Source organism: Desmodus rotundus, chromosome 2, assembly GCF_022682495.2.
Source record: "Desmodus rotundus isolate HL8 chromosome 2, HLdesRot8A.1, whole genome shotgun sequence".
Lineage (NCBI taxonomy): Eukaryota > Metazoa > Chordata > Mammalia > Chiroptera > Phyllostomidae > Desmodus > Desmodus rotundus.
This window is the reverse complement of record NC_071388.1, coordinates 18670537-18684267: the sequence shown is the minus strand read 5'-3', so window position 1 is coordinate 18684267 and position 13731 is coordinate 18670537.

Genomic DNA, 13731 nt, shown 5'->3' with positions numbered 1-13731 from the left:
TTAGAGACCCAGTCCCTACCCTCGTAGGATACTGCATTAGCTTTTTACCCAATCTTGGGCTATCCCTCTCTCAGATCAAATCATAAGCTTGTCTACAGTAAAAATGGCATTGAACTATTACATGATTAATTAACTTAGACTCAGTCGGAAAACAATCAGGAAAGCTTCCCATTCCCAGGTAGAAAATGCTTGACCTCTATCTCGGAGGTGTAACCTTATATAGTAGTGGCTTTAAAGTTCACCTGGCTTCATCTGTAATACTTGTATGACTTTTAACAAATTACTCAACAGTTTTTGATGCAAATTCTTCACATAAAAAAATGGAGAGAATAATAGGATTACATGACCGTATAGAAATATGCACATAAAATTCCATTCCCAGGAGATGGCACACTGTGGTATGAAGTCAATATTAACTATTATTAACCAAGCAGAAATGCTCTAATCTGATACAATCAAGATCCATAGTCATTATAAAAAATACTTAAAGTAGAATACCTTATAGAATTTCATATACACATATGAATTTCATATATATGAGGTCTGTGCAGAAAAAGTTTAACCATTAATATAACAACAGTTTGTGTGACATCAGTGTAACCTGGCAGCCAAGGAGGGTGGACTGGAATGGGCGTGCAAGAACAATGATGACTTCCCTGTACTAGTCAGTGGGGGTGGTAGACGTCGTTGAATGAGCATGCATATTGTGTGGCTGTTGATTCAAAATGACTGAGAGAGTAGAGCAACAAATCTGCATCAAATTTTGTGTTAAGCTCGAACATTCCTCTGCAGCAACTATTCAGATGATTCAGAAGGCCGCAGCTATGGGTAACTGGTAATTGGCAGCTTCATCACGCCAACGTGCCTGCTTATGCATCATATCTCATGCAGAGATTCTGGTGAAACATCAAATCACCCAGGTGACTCAGCCCCCCTACAGCCTAGATTTGGTGTCTTGTGACTTCTGCCTTTTTCCAAAACTAAAATCACCTTTGAAAAGGAAGAGATTTCAGACTATCGATGAGATCCAGAAAAATGCTGCAGGGTAGCTGATGGTGATTGAGAGAACTGTGTGAGGTCCCAAGGTGCCTACTTTGAAGGGGACTGAGATGTCATTGTCCTATGTACAATGTTTCTTGTATCTCGTATCTTCTTCAATAAATGTCTCTTTTTTTCATATTAAATGGCTGAATACCTTGTGGACAGACCTTGCACATATACACATACCTTAAATGTTTGTTTTAACTTAAGCTTGTAAATACATATTCATTCATCAAAGTTTTGATGCAAGGCCAAGGCTGTGTCTTTGAGTACAGGTATTCTAAATGGAGTCCCAAGTCACCTTCCTTGCCCAAATCACATATCACAAGAGCAATGTGGAATTCTTCTATTTTTATATCCCCACTTATTTATTTACAGTTTTCATGTTTTAATATAGACAACTCCCTTTTTTGCAATCATATGGTATTGGTTTATGCAATATTTATAAAAACTGATGAATATTCTGAGGCAAGGATTTTTGTCTTTTTTTGTTCACTGCTGTACCCCCACTGGAACACTGTCTAAACACAAATAAATGAATGGATCAACTACCACTAGGTAGTTTAGGAAGCAGAAAGTGTGAGTAGAGCAGCAAGTTCAATAAGTTGTTGGCATTATTCAACATACTTTACAGAGAGATTAGAGACTACTAATTAATCAGGTAGATGGATTAAATGGAAGTGAGTTAAGAGCCTCAATTATAACATATACTTTATATACCATGATGCCAAGTTATGCCAAGTATCATAGAATCAAAGATAAAGAACACTGTTCCGTGCCTTTGGGGAGTTTATGGTCCAGGGGAAAGAGAAGTATACATTAAAAATGTGATTACCTTGTGATAAGTATTACAATAAAAGTGTGCACAATATTCCCAAGAAGACGGTTTGGCTCAATCCTAAAAGGGAGGGGTAGGAGTCACAAGTCTTGCTAAAGATAAACTAGAGAAAAGAAGCACATGCTTACTGATTCTGTCTTCTTCCTATGAGCTAAATATCCAAACATAATCTTCTCTTTAAAGTATCTTGCATTTAAATGAAACCTGGTCTTTAGAAGAGAGAGTTGAGAGAAACATGATTATAAATGAAAAATATATTTAACCCATGAGGTAGAAATCTTATTTTTTCTGTTTCTGCTTTTTCTGATCTGATTTTATGACTGGTATTATGCATAGTAAATGATGATGAATCCCATTAGGTTAGACTTAATTTTTATACCACAGTTTTTAGATTTGTGAAGTACTTTATTAAAAATATCACTTTTATCCATCTTTACAACTCACATACACTTAAGTTAATAAACCTTGAAGAGCAGGAGTTGACTGTAATGCAAGGATTCTGTAGGGAGGGCGCACTCAACAATGGGAACTATAATCTAGAGAAAGATGGATCAGGCAAGGATTATTCTATCATGTTGTTTTCCATCAACTGCTCTAAAATTGCCTAGAGGATGAGGCCTAAGCAACAGGTTATGATCAATATTGATTATCCATCTTCCCATAAGAAGGCATTGGAATTAATCCCATTATGATTATATCTACCACTGACCACCAAAAAACTCAATCCATCATCATCATCTGAACACATATACCTAGCGTCTCTCCATATTCCCTCAATAATCTGACCCAATCTCACTGATCTCACTGCTCTCAAATGTTGCAAACACTTCCATTAAGTTTCTAACCATCAGAAAAATTGCCCATTAACACAACATCTTCCCAAGCATTCACTTCACTTTCTTGCTGTAATTGAAATTTTGTTTTCCTGAGGTCACCGCATTCCGTGAAAATCTCTCAGGCAGAGAATGGTTTGCTTCCAGCATCCCACAGATGAGATCACCTGGAAGTAGCGTCCTCCCTGCTTCCCGCTGTTGATTCCAGAATATCTATCTTTGTCCCTCTGTCAACCCAGCTGCTTTGAAGCACATGCCATCGTGCTCCACCAGCTGCTACCCCTCTTTGGGTAGGCATTTTTCAGATTCCCAGTTACTCCCCCTTACTTCTTGAACATTTTATCAACTAATTCATGGCCTTTCTTTCCAAAACGACTTCTGTTATAATTCTCCGAAATATCAAATTCCACATATAAAATTAATCTAACATCTAGGCTGCTTAGTTTCTTGACCTCCCTTTCGATAATATTTTTCCCAAGTCCATCTCAGCCACACAGTTTTGCACTCATAGCCTGAAGCTCGACATTTACTATAAGCATATTTGCAGTTTCAGCCACCACTCTCTGACCATGCATTTTCATCATTCCATATCTCTGACTCTTGCATTCCATACGAACAATTTTTGAGCTCATTAGAACTGCCAGTCTATCCAACATTCCATCACTTTTTCATTGCGCACCGATCACCTCATGTCACTACTACCCAAGCTAAGTCAATGGTCAAGCACTTACAATCACTCCCTAGTTCCCACCCTCAACTCCCTTACACATACTATTCTCCACGATACTTGTTGAAAAAATCCAAACCAAGGTTATATTCAACTTTCTCCTATAATATACCTGCACTCAAAAGTAGAGAAAATCACACAACTGCACTGATAGTTCTCTTTTAATGTATATCCAACTACTCTTAGGCAGTTTTCCTTTAAAGCCTAAAATCATGTTATTCTTACTTTTCCCCTCTCTTAAATGATTCTTTCAAACTCTTTGTTTCCTCTTTAAATTGCAAACACTTGCTTTTATTTCAGTGGGTAACTTTAATTCTTTTTTCTTTGAATACAGAAACAATGAGGAGAAAACATTTTTACTTCTCTATCATCAAACCTGGTGAACTCTTGTACTTGTGCACACTCTTGTCTCTGTAGACCTGTCCTGTTCCTATCTGAGGTCAGTCCCTCCCAGGGACCCTGACTCCACCCCACTTCTATGTAGAGACTTTGATCTTAATCATCACTTACCTTTCCTAAATATGTTTTTCTCTGTATGCTACAATCATTTCAAAAATTGTATGCATTTTACATGTATTTAATATATATATATATTAAAGATAGTATCACACTGCAGTGATGATGAGCATTAGAACCACATAGAACAGGTTGGGTTATGTTCCTAACTGGGCTGTTTATTAACTGTGAAATTATTTCTTCTCCCTTAAGTTCCTTAGTCTTTAAATAAAGACAGTAGTTTTGCATACCTTCCTAATAAGATTATTTGATTCCTGCAACTCTTACAGGAATGCCTGACATATACAATAGTAAGCAGCCAAGAAATGTCAGTATCTCTCTAAAAACAAAAGCAAAAAGGTCCCTCTGTATGTCCTCCTTGGAGAAGTATCTGTTCAGGTTTTTTGCCCATTTTTTATTGGGTTTTTGAAAGAATATTCAGCATCACTAGCCATGAGATAAATGCAAATTAAAACCACAATGAGATACCACTTAACACCTATCAGAATGGTCATTGTAAGCAAATCAACAAACAAGTGCTGGCCAAGCTGTGAAGAAAAGGGAACCCTAGTGCACTGTTGGTGGGAATGCAGACTGGTGCAGCCACTGTGGAAAACAGTATGGAATTTCCTCAGAAAACTAAAAATGGAACTGCATTTTGACCTGGCAATTCCACTGCTGGGATTGTACCCTAAAACACCAAGAATCCTGAAACAACTATTCAGAAGAACCTATGTACCTCAATGTTCATAGCAGCACAATGTATAATAGTCAAGTGCTGAAATCAACCTAAGTGCTTATCAGTAAATGAATGAATCAAAACCTGTGGTACATTTACACAATGGAATATTACACAGCAGAAAGAAAGAACTCGTACCTTTCGTGACAGCACGGATGGAACTGGAGAGCATTATGCTAAGTGAAATAAGTCAGGTGGTGAAAGGAAAATACCATATGATCTCACCTATAAGTGGAAGCTAATTAACAAAACAAACAAGCGAGCAAAATAGAACCAGAGACATGGAAATAAAGAACAAACTGACAGTGACCAGAGAGGAGAGGGGAGGGGGGATAACTGGGGAAAAAAGACAAAGGGTCATCAAGGAACATGTATAAACACATGGACAAAGCCACAGGGGAGTGGGGTTGAGGGTGGGAGGAAAATGGAGACAACTGTATTTGAACAACAACAAAAAAAAATTCACAATCGAATAATCGATGAATCATAAATCCTATAATTTTTAACACTGGCAAAGATTTTTACATTTAAATTTTGAAATATAATTTTAAAATATAATTTAAATTTTGAAATAAAATATAAAGTAAAAATAAGAGCAAAAAGGAAAATTTTCTTGATATAACCTGCCTTTCCAGAAACTCAAATTGTTTGCTTTTTTAATACCAAAATATTTAAAGAAATGTATTTATTCTTACCTTCTGTACTTCCACACTACCTTCTTTATCTTTTACCCACTGAAATCAGATTTATATCCTCACCATACTTCTGAGATCAGAGAACAGTGCCTGGCACCTAGTAGATAAGGATGATAAAATAATATTTGCTAAGTAAGTAGTGAAATTCTGATGTCAAAAAGACTTAAGAACAAAAAAAAAGCCAATTTGTGAGCCATTGAAAGATAACTTTGCATGAAGGGTTTCCTTCATGCAAACATTGCCTTTTTCTATTGTTCAAACTTCTGATTGACTGTGACAAGGAGAAAAATTGATGCCAAAGGTTTAGGAAAGTGGGTATCAGGGGAACTTAGATCACCATTTGGCTTGAGACTGGTTTTAAACTTGAGTACACATTTTACAAAACCAATACATATCGTATATACCCTTTGGATCAATAGTTTTGTTTCATTCAAGTGAATGTGTTTATCAATAAGTATATAAAGCAAGCATATAATGAAAATATATTATGTTCATGAATATATAAAAGTATGCAATACAGTAAGGTCTATGGCAGGTGGATTAAATTATAATTTGTTTACTTTGTCCAAATGAAATCCAGCTATTTTTTTTTGGAGAAAGAAACATTTATTGGAAGTGGATACTCTGTTTTTAGTCATTCATCATTAAGCCATTTCACATTTAAATCACATAGTTCTTTTGTGCCTCAATATCATAGCACTCAACTCACCCTCTCTGGTTTTAGAGCAAACACATAATCATTAAACTTCACATTCTTATCATTAGGACTAAAAGATTGGCATACAACTATTCCAGCTACAGTCTCTTAAGTCAAAAATCACTACATTTAAATGCCTTAACCAAACTAAATACAGAAACATCATAAAACTCCTCAGCAGTTATTAGCCTAATTTTCAATTATTTTTAAAGAATTAATTTCTTAGATTAAATGTAATCTAAAATTATCAAGAGGTGTGGCCAGGCCATTTGAATGTGCAAATAAGAAGAGATTTAAAAGAAACAACAGGTCTTTATGCTAAGTGAAATAAGCCAGATGGTGAGGGACAAATACCATACGAACTCACCTTTAACTGGAACATAATCAACAAAAGAAAAAAGAAACAAAATGTAACCAGAGACATTGAAGTTAAGAACAATCTAACAATAGCCAGAGGGGAGTGGGGAGGGGACTGTGGGGAGAAGGGTTTAGCGGAGCCACTATAAAGGGCACATGGACAAAATCAAGGGAGAGGGTGGAGGAGGGGGAGGGGGTGAATTTGGCTGGGGTCAGGTGGAGGGACGGGGAGAAAATACAGACAACTGTAACTGAATAACAATAAAAATCTTTTTAATTAAAAAAAAAATAAAGCCATTGGTGACACTGTTAAAAAAAAAAAACAGGCCTTTCATTATACCAAAAATATTTATTCTGAAAACCTATCTGAATAATTTATCCGCTGTCTATGCCCTCAGTAGAAAAAAAGCTAGCTTCATAATACTTATTAAACCAAAGAATGTAATTGAAATTCCTTAGTGATATCTATCTAGTCTGTATCATCTAATCAGTTTCATCTTGGAAGAAAATTACTCAGGTCAGAAGTCATTGGTTTAAGTCCCTAGGTATATTAGCAGACACAGAATGTTCTTCAAAGGCCATTACTAAGTTTCTGATAAAATTTTTGTCACAAGAATTCTCATTTTATGATTAGAATTATTAATAAGTATTGTTGAGATTCAGGCTCTCACCCTTACACTTAGGTTGCTGACTGCGTTGAAACATGTTACACAACCAAGTGACTCTGGTAATCTGCCTGAATTTTTTTCTCTGTAGCATTACTTGGGCTTAATCTATTGTAAAAAATTATTCTTGTACATTGCTTCCCAAGAATATCAATGTACTCTCTTTTTCATACGTTTTTTTTTTTGAAGATATAGCTGGTTGAAAAACACAAGTACCATATTGTGTTTTTCACAATATTGTCCCAGACTATAAGACACACACACCCCAAATTTGGGAGGAAAAGGGGGGTGCATGTTATAATCCAAATGTAGCTTAACTGGCTCGTGGGGTCGGGGGAGGGGTGGCAGTGGAACGAGTTTTTTTTCCTATTTTCTTCCTCTAAAACCTAGGTGTGTCTTATGGTCTGGTGCATCTTATAGTCCGAAAACTATGGTACTAACTTTTTACCTTAAGTTTACTTCACATAAAATCTGTAAAACAACCATCTCTGAAGGTTGTTATGAGTTTATGTTTCAATTTAGTGAGCCATGTCTTTCTAGTTAGATTGGTACTATTTGCAAATTAATCCTAGAGTTATAAAATGCAAGTAGAAGGTGAGAAAATCTTAGAATCAATTTTCTCTTCAATAGATGTATAGATCAATTGTGATGATGTATGTACCCTGAGATTACTTAATCAAAATTTATTTTGCTGTTTGGGCAATTCTCAAGAACTGATATGCAAAATTTTCCACTTTGCAGATTTTGTAAACTACATGTTTCATATCAGGTTGATTTGGATGACAATAAAAAGGAAGCAGAACTTTTCACATAGAGGAATATGTATTTTTTATTGTTTATTTTTTATTGTTCAATTCCAGGTGTCCCTGTTTCCTGCCATTACTCTCCCCTGCCCTACCTGCCCCCTCCTCCCATATTCAATCCTCCCCTCTCTGTTGACTTTGTCCATGGGTCCTTTATACATGTGTATCTGTAATGACAAATGGGCAGCCTACTGTCATGGGCTGTCCACGAAGTGTCTTGTCATCGCAATACTCCCAAGCCAATACACCTGTATGATTCCGTGAAAAATGAGACATGTTGTTTGTATTATATTTACTCCACAGATGATACGGAGCAACAGACACATAGCAGGTTATTGTGCTAGTCACCAAAATTAAGGTGGTGTTTCTTTTTACTTCCAAAGTCCTTCACAGAACCGTATCATTGGAGGATGTTTAAAATGTTTGGTGTTACATTGTCTTCTTTTCTTCTGTGAGGTTTAGTTGCTCTATGCTTGATATAACTACATTACTATATAAAATTGAATTTTGGGGAATTTTTTGTTAAAAATCGTAGGATGTATTATGAAGCCCAGCAGAGATTTTCTCATGACTCGAGGCTGCTGAGGAATGCGAGTGCCACTGTACTTCTTCACCAGAGTAAATTATTGAGAAGTGGCTGAATTGCCATAACTAATAGCTTGAGGTTTCCCTCCCTGTGATTGCCTAAACTGACATTTTAAATTAAGGCCAGTTTGTTTTCACAGGAATGCATCTATTTGAGTAGTCCTATGGTGGGATTCGGTGAGTGCCAGAAAATCTATCCTGCTCCCCAATAGTTTCATCACGGCACTTAACATCACCATCATGAAAACTTCTGTTTTTGAGGTTAAAAACTTCACTCCAAAATTTTGTTCTGAAAAAAAGTACCCCAGAAGATAGGCTTTATTACCTTTTATTAGTACATAATACAATTATAATTTGTCAAGTGGATAAAGAATAAAATGTAAATCAAACAAAAAGTTTTAAATAATCAACTTTATGGAAAAATTATACAACATTATTCACTTTATAGTTTGGTGACATTTGGAAAATGCATAATCATGTAGTCATCACTGCAGTCAAGATACAGAACTGTTCCCTCACCTTAAAAATTATGTCTGTGTGGGATTCTTTATGTGTGAGCCATTCCAATGGCTTCGTTTTATTTTTAATCACTGGCTTTCAGTAATTTGATTACAATGTATCGTGGTGTGGTTTTGTTTGTATAGATTCAGGCTAGGTGATTTTTTAGAATGTGAGATATCCGCCCCCCACCCCCAGCTCCAATTTTATTTATACAAGGAAGGAAGGAAGGAAGGAAGGAAGGAAGGAAGGAAGGAAGGAAGGAAGGAAGGAAGGAAGGGAGACTTGAAATTATGTCACAGATCCCTGATGAACCAAACTGTGTTTTTATTCTTTTCTCTCTTTGTGTATCATTTTGAATTGTGTCTGTTTGTATGCCTTTAATATTTCCTCTGCAATTTCTAATCTGCAACTATCTACATCAAATAATTTTTCATTCAGATATTATATTTTTAATCTCTAGAAGTTCTAAGGGTTTCATTTTATATATTCCTTTTCTCATCAGGTATTCTTAACATCCTAAAATCTATTTATAAGATTTATACTAGATAGTTATGGCATTTTTTTTCTGGTCATTTCACTTCTGTCATATATGGGTCTGTTTCTATTGATATTTTATGGGCTGTAAGTCATAGAATCCTGCTCTTTGTCATGCTGGTCATTTTTTATTACATGCAAGAAATTCTAAATTGTGTGGTTTTGAATGGTGATAAATTTCTTCACATAGTTTTGAACACTTTTTGGCATGAAGTTATCTAGAATAAGTTTGATGCTTTCAAAGCTATGCTTTTCTCACTTTTTTGGAAGTTTTTTCTCAAATTTTATTTTTATTTTTTAAATATATTTTATTGATTATACTATTACAGTTGTCCCATTTTTTTCCCCATTATTCCCTTCCACCCTTTACCCCCCCACCTCGCACCTTCACTTCCCCACCTTAGTTCACGTCCATGGGTCATAGATATAAGTTCTTTGGATTCTCCCTTTCCCATACTAGTTTTAAAACAACCTTTTCTCTAGAGCTACTGCGTGGGTATGGAGTACTCTTCTGAGTACTTAAACCAATGTTTCATGTACTATAAAGTTTATCATCCAGGTACACTCCACAGGCTTTCCAACCTATTATGCTTTATTTGTTTTCCTAGTTGGTATTTCACTAAATTTTACTTCAAACATTCTAGATTTCTATTCAATTAAAGACTCAGGGAGTCACTTTCGCACACCTCCAAAACTCTGCCTGTGCATGTACATAACCCTATCTTTTTGGATATTCTGCCTCACAAAATTTAGCCAACATCCCTCCTTAGCTCTAATTTCTCTCTTCAACCCAGCTAGACCCCTGGGCTCTGTCTGAGTTTCCCTTGAGTCCCTGTGATCTGCGAACTGTCCCCAAGTGTAAGTTGGACAAATGTTAGGTTCACCTCACTTCTTTTCCTAATCTCAGAAATCGGGGCTGTGCACTGTCTCTTTTCCAATGCGTAAAATTTGTTCTTTTGTACTTTGTTCAACTTTATAATATTTTTGGCAGAAAGACAGTTCTTATAGCAGTTAAGCTTTCATGGATAGTAGTAGAATTTCATGGGACTTTTGATGGAAGTGAAGGAAAAGACTTCTACAGGAAGAAACATGGTCCTGGGAGTAAAACTGAGAAGAGGATTGAAGCAGAGAATACTGAGAAACCATGTGATAGCAATAAATGGTGCTTATGGATGAAAGAAGCAAAGACATTTTTCACTTCTCAATTTTTTCATGTAAGATGATCTGTTTTAGTTTACATACATCTCCATGGAAAATTCTATGGAGCTTTCAGCAAAGCTCTGCAAGGAATCGTGATCCCAAAATTCTAACTTCCAACTTCTGAACTGCTGCAGGACAGAGATTTTAGGTTTGGCCTTAAGAAAACATAAGATTGGGTTCCAGTTTTTTCCTCCATCCCTTTCCTGCTACCCTTTTGTGAGGGGGCTATGTTTTCCACCCAGTTTGGTGCCTCATCTCTTAGTTCTTGTCTCTAGCTCCTTGCATTTAAAATGTACCATAGACTGCCACAGGCTTGTTACTGCTCTTGACCTTAAACAAATAGGGAGCCAGATGTCTCCAGCAAAATGATTTATTCAGGAACAACAAAGAATTGCAGTTAGGCACATGTAGGTTTAATGATGAACTATGCGCAAGCCCAGAGAAAGAAAGATAGGAACACTCTTTAATGGACTTTGTAGAGCTATTGTAAATAAAAAAATTCATTGGAGGAAACTGAAAGTTCAACATATGGTGACTTTTTAATGGCTAAGTTATGGCAGTCCCCCACTGGCTGAGCTGTTGCTGAGCAAGAAGGAATCTTTTCTTCCTCTGCCAAGGTAGTAACGTAATATCACTTCCAGGAAGAGATGAGAAAGATTCATCTCTTCTTTTTGAGGTAGGTAGTGTACCAGTGAGTGACATGTGCCTGAGATTCTCTCTTCTAGCCTCCCCGTCCCATTTTAAATGGGGTTCCTGTTTATAACTTTCACACTGTCAGGCTTCCTATTGCTGCATTAAACCTATTTATTCTTTAAGAATATTCTATATTTATATCATATTTGGCGAAGGGCTCTCCTACACATATTCAAAAATGCACACTCTAGGATAGATCTTATTTTCATAGCTTCAAATACCACCTATAAATGGAGAGTTCCCAAAGCGGTAAGTACACCCACCATTTTTCTCCTAAAGTTCAGATCCCTACATCGAACAATTATCTGAATACTTCTACTTAGAAAAATTCAATAAACTCTAAAATGAATTCATCAACTTTATTCACCAAATATATTGTTGAAGGCAATATCCTTTCATGATTAAGGCTAGAAAGTAAGGGTAGGAAGGGTAGAAGATTGATTGCTAGATTTCATTATAAGCATTTTGATATCTTTAAAAAATATATACATTGAAATAAAGAACAAACTGGCAGTTCCCAGAGAGGAGGGGGGAGGGAGATAATGGGGGAAAGAAGGGGGAGTTTCAAGTCAAGGAACATGTATACAGGACCCACAGACAAAGTCAAAGAGGGTAGGACTGAGGGTGGGAAGTGGGACGTGGGAGGTGGGAGTGGGTGGGACAAGAGAAAGTGGTGGCAGGAAAATGGAGACAACTGTACTTGAACAACAATTTTTAAAAGTATACATTAATTAGTTTAATAGAATTTTTTAAATATTTAAAACAATGACAAAGAAAAATTGTCTCTCCTGTCTTGAAAAGAAGAACATCCAAACTACAATTACAGTCCTGGCCCCATGGGGCAGTGCAAAGCACTGTGTAAGGTGTGGGACCTTAGTCACCTGATTAACCAATGGAAGGGATATTTTCTCCCTCATTCTGTGTGTACTCTTTCCCTTGCACAATAGTGTAGTGTAAAATAGACCTCTTCAGGTTTTTCTAATTTAAATGTATAGCAAACTGAACTCCATGGCAAGGAGACACATCTTACCATTGGAGTCTATTTAGTAATGGACTTTGATAAAAAAGAAATTTCCTCAGTTCTAAGTAACAAGTCATATGGCATGATTCCTAATGAATGATGCGCAGTGATGAAAACAATTCCTAAGGTATGATGAGGATGATTGTTTTTCCTCCATCAGTTTATATAATAAAATTTAAAACATCCCTTCAAAGTGAAGGGAATTATACTTTTAATTTTTTAAATTTTGTTAAGCATATTCAATTAAGGCTGTCAACATAGCAGAGTTGATTCTGTTGCTGTTATTTGGCAATCTGGTATTACAGGCCTTGAAAAAAATTATGCTCTGGTTCAAGAAAAAAGATTTGTATTATTAAATACACAGACACAAGGGAAAGGCTAAAGATTAAGTTGAAGAACTTAAATGTTCACTCTCAATTTACTTGCTTTCAAAGACTCAAGTTAAGTAACTAAGTGTATTTTAAGACACATGTGGTAATGGATTTTGTTTAATTTAGATGAGGCAACTTTGACTATCTGTATTAGGATTTCACCTTGAAATATTTCTGGTGTCGTATTGCTTCAAGGGGTCTAAGGAGAATAGATTGCTCATCTTGGACCATTTTGTCCCTGTAGTTCTAAGTTATGGCGAGCTGTACAGCACGGTGGTCAGACCCTATGTTTTGATTTAGTGATACTTTGCCTTCTCCTTTATACTAGCTTTCTAGAAGCTCACACACTTGTCGCCACTGTATTTTCTGCCCCGAGACCTTCCTTTCACATAACAAATACTTCTGAACTAGTTATATTTTCTTACAACTTACTCTTACCAACGCATATTCTTTTATCTTTATTCTTCTGAAGCTAGTGAAAGCAAATCAGTGTAAATGGACCCAAATGTTTGCCATTTTCTTTTAAAAAGGCCTGGGCAATTGTGACAAAGGTTTTATGCTCATATACATTTAGCTTCCATTGGTACATTTTCCCTTAAACTGTGGATTATAAGCAAAGCCAATCTTATGTGTGATACTTCTCTATGACATTTGAGAGTCAAGGACAGTGATTTTGTTTTACTTCAGCCTACAAACAAATGACAGTAGAAGTTCATTTCTAGGATTCTAAGGATTAGAATTATTCAAGTATTGTTTTACAAATATTTTTAAATGGCCATCTATTAAAAATAGCCAATGTATTATAATAGTTAAAGAATTAATTATGGGAATGCAGAACTGACACACTTGTTGTAGGGAGTCAGAAGAATGAGTGAGAAACAAAGTGGATGTGGAGAGGAATAGGAACAAAAGTCATTTCAAAGTCGTTTTGATTTG